This window comes from Balaenoptera musculus, chromosome 18 (assembly GCF_009873245.2).
Source record: "Balaenoptera musculus isolate JJ_BM4_2016_0621 chromosome 18, mBalMus1.pri.v3, whole genome shotgun sequence".
Classification (NCBI taxonomy): Eukaryota; Metazoa; Chordata; class Mammalia; order Artiodactyla; family Balaenopteridae; genus Balaenoptera; species Balaenoptera musculus.
The window spans coordinates 51,535,479-51,539,305 of NC_045802.1; the positions used below are offsets into that span (position 1 = coordinate 51,535,479).

Below are 3,827 nucleotides of genomic sequence, written 5' to 3' on the forward strand. Positions count from 1 at the left end.
ATGAATTTGCTATTTTTTGAGGGGCTACTGCAACATTGCACAGCGTCGCTCATTAGGCTAGTAGTCTCAGTATGACACAGCATTTTTTTTTGTCCCTTAAATGCAGTCTTAGAATTTTTAATACCACTCTAAGTAACTCATCATAAGACTGAAAGCTTGATGTCTCCTGATCCAACACAACACAGGAGTCAAGTACCAGCTGTGTAGTAATACTTTTAAAATTCAGGATCTTGGTCCTGAGGCTTGAGATACAAAACAATTGATATATACCCATTTGGAAATTTATTAAATGCTGTAACTACATATTCTCCTACAGTACTTTTTAGCTCCAAAAGTTAGTTCTTAGAGAAATCATAGATAGTTATTCTAGGAGTGGGCCAAATCAGGTAAGCCCACTGACAATGGAGAAAGATAATCTATTTTCAACCTCAGTTTGAATGTGGATTCCTTCTCAAATAATCCTTTGAGCTTACTCGTTGGACTTTGAAGGAAATAAGAGCAATACTATAAAATATGATGTATAAGCATGTGTATCTAAACATTGTTTAGAATAGGACTCATTGAAAATAATCTAAGTACCCACCAGTGTGATACTGGTCAAAAGAATTATATTAGATTCATAAAATGGGATGTGTTGGATTCATTTAAAATAATATTTTATAAATATAAATTTATTAAGATAATATTGTATTATTATTATTAAAAATTGAAATCAATTTTTAAAGTGTTTAACATAAGAAAATGGTAACAAACAAAAACTATATATTAATGTGGTAAAATAATATTACACATGTATGATATTTTATTAAAAATATAAATATATATATTAAAAGTTCTCACTATATTATCATAGAAAAATACTATCTCAGTGTTAATGATTATCACTTCATGGTAGAATTACAGATTTTTTTCTTTCATTTTCTTACATATAGGGGTGTGTGTTTGCGTGTGAGTGTGTGTATGTAAACATGTATTGCTTCTGCCCCAAAGATAAATTAATATTAAAATATTATAGATTTCAGGCTGAAATGGAAGAATAAAGCTGGAGCTCAGAAGCTCTATCTATAGCAGGTAACAAAAAATGAGTCAAACATAGTAATATATAAATAAAAGTATAAAATATAACCAACAATCAAACAAGTTCAAAATGTGATGTTTGAGACAAAAACCACAATTTCTCACGTGGAGCCGAGTATAGTGGCTCCTAACTTTACCTCCACATTCAGGTAGTCATGTTGTGTAGAAAGTCGAATCATCAAAATTCTCAGCATTCTCATTAAGATCTGTACCCACCACTGCCAGTTTACAGAGCAGGAAGCAGGCTGAACTGGGAAGATGAGAAAGTTACTCCAAGAAGAGTTAAGGACAAATCCTGTAGAGAAATGGCCACATTAGCAGAGCCAATAGAAGTGGACGCAAAAATCACTGGAGAGGCTTGAGATTATCCAGGACTTCCTGATGAATTTTGGAAAAAATTCAAAGCCCCAGTACATTCCCTTTCAGGACTAAAACACTTTCCAAACTAGGTGAAATGATCCAGAACATTTAAGAAAATCCCAAAGGAGAGAGCAGAGCTGGTGACCTTCAATGAAATATACACACAGACCCGGCTGAGGCAGACAAACAGGTTCTAAATCCAGCATGGTGGGGATCAAGAAAAATTTAAATGCTTAAAGGAAAACCACTCTACTCACAACCCTTCTGCTATCCAGTGTGTGGGTTTTCCACACCAAGCAGTTCTACGATTCTCTGTAGTCACCAAGTGGTGTCCTACAGTTTAATTCCATTGTGACCCTAACTATCCGAAGTTAGCACAGATCCCACAGGTTAATGGCTCAGTCCCACAAGACTACCCCCGGCTTCAGATGCTAATCGCAAGTCCCCAGGTTACCTACACTTCTGTCCAGCTTGGCTACCAATCAGAGATTCCCACAACCCCCTCCTCAGTCTCTATAATTTGCTATAAAGACTCACAGAACTCTGGGAAACACTTTACTTACATTTGTGGGTTTATTATAAAGGCTATTGTAAGAAATATACATGAAGAGGCAGATGAGGAGGAACACAGGGTAAGGTTTGGAAGGGTCCTGAGCTCTGGAACTTCACTCCTTGTATAGTTGGGGTGTGTGCGTTCACCAATCCAGAAGCTCCCTGAACCCCGTTGTTTAGGGTTTTTATGGAGATTCCATTATGTAAGTATGATTAATTAACTCAATTTCCACTAGTGATAAACTCAATCTCCAGCCCCTCTCCCCTCCCTAGAGGTCAGGGGATGGTACAGAGCATTCCAACCCTCTAATCACATGGCTAGTTCCTCTGGCAAACCCAGTCCTCACCCTGAAGCTCACCAGGGGTCACCAGCCACCAGTCATCTCGTTAACACGCAAAAAGATACTCTTACCACTCTGGAGATTCTAAGGGTCTTAAAAGCTCACTCAAAAAATTACAAGGGTTTTAGGAGCTTTGTGCCATGAACTGGGGACTTAGACCAAATATATATTTCTTCTTCTTTTTTTTTTAAAGTTTACTTGGCTGCACCGGGTCTTAGTTGCAGCATGTGGGATCTTTAGTTGCAGCATGTGATCTCTTAGCTGCGGCATGTGGGATCCAGTTCCCTGACCAGGGATCGAACCTGGGCCCCCTGCATTTGGAGTGCGGAGTCCCAGCCACTGGACCACCAGGGAAGTCCCTATATTTCTTATTATATCAACATTACAATGCTATATCCAAAAAATAGGTCTGGGTAAATGTAGGAGAAATTCCTTTTAATTATGCTTGTCCATTTTGCCTTTCTGTAATATTTCATATTTAATTCATCAGCTAATTCTGTCGGCTCTACTTTCAAAATATATCTAGAATCCAACTACTTCTCACCATCTCAACTACTAACGCTCAGGTCCAAATCTCCATCACCTCTTGGCTTAGTGGGGACTGGTCTCCCCACTTCTGCACCCGCAGCCCCTAGAGTCTTGTCTCAGTGCAGAATGATAACTATAGAGATGTTGGTCAGTCTCCTTCTGTTTCATTAAATGCTGTCCTATCTCACTCAGAATAAAATCCAGGGTCATTACTAGGGCCACAATACCCTACATGGATTTTGTGACTTCTTGCCCTCTCTCTGCCCTGCTTACTTCCCTCCAGCCACACTTGCTGATTCACACTTGGAACATGCCAAGCACACTCTTACCCGAGGTCTTTGCATTAACTATTCCACCACCCTGGAATGATCTTCCTCCAGATGTCTGCATGGCATTTCATAACCACACTTAATTCACATCTCTGCTCCAATATCACTTAATCAGCAAGGCCTTTCTCGATCACTCAGAATATAAAAGCACCCACCTTTCTCTCTTTACCTCATTTTAATTTTTTCATAATATACACCATATCCAGCTATAATTAATATATGCAGTATATATTTTTATGTGTATATAAAATGCATTATGTAAATACTACATTGGCTGTATATCAATATATAAAAATACCTATCGAGAGTATATAAATATGTATACATGTTGCCTTATCATCTGACACACACGCCCACACACACAAAAATGCAAACAAACTCCATGTGAACAGGGACTTTGTTTTGCCAGTGTTATAAGCCCCATGCTTAGCACAGTATCTGGCACAGAGTGGGTGTCCTCACTAATTATTTGTTTAAAGAATACTCAACAATTAAGGGAAACCAAAGATACACAAAGAATCTTTAAATATCTAGTAAAACATATCCATGTAATAGTAAACTTTTTTTTTTTAAATTAATTAATTTATTATTTTTGGCTGTGTTGGGTCTTCGTTTCTGTGCGAGGGCTTTCTCTAGTTGT

At 37.8% G+C, this 3,827-nt stretch overlaps 1 non-coding gene across 1 annotated transcript; it reads right to left on the minus strand.

Annotated features, from left to right (window-relative positions):
* Nucleotides 1–2,611: 2,611 nt before the first annotated feature.
* Nucleotides 2,612–2,684, minus strand: TRNAW-CCA. The gene has a single exon. It is a non-coding gene; the product is annotated as a tRNA-Trp (tRNA).
* Between the last annotated feature and the right edge of the window lie 1,143 nt (nt 2,685–3,827).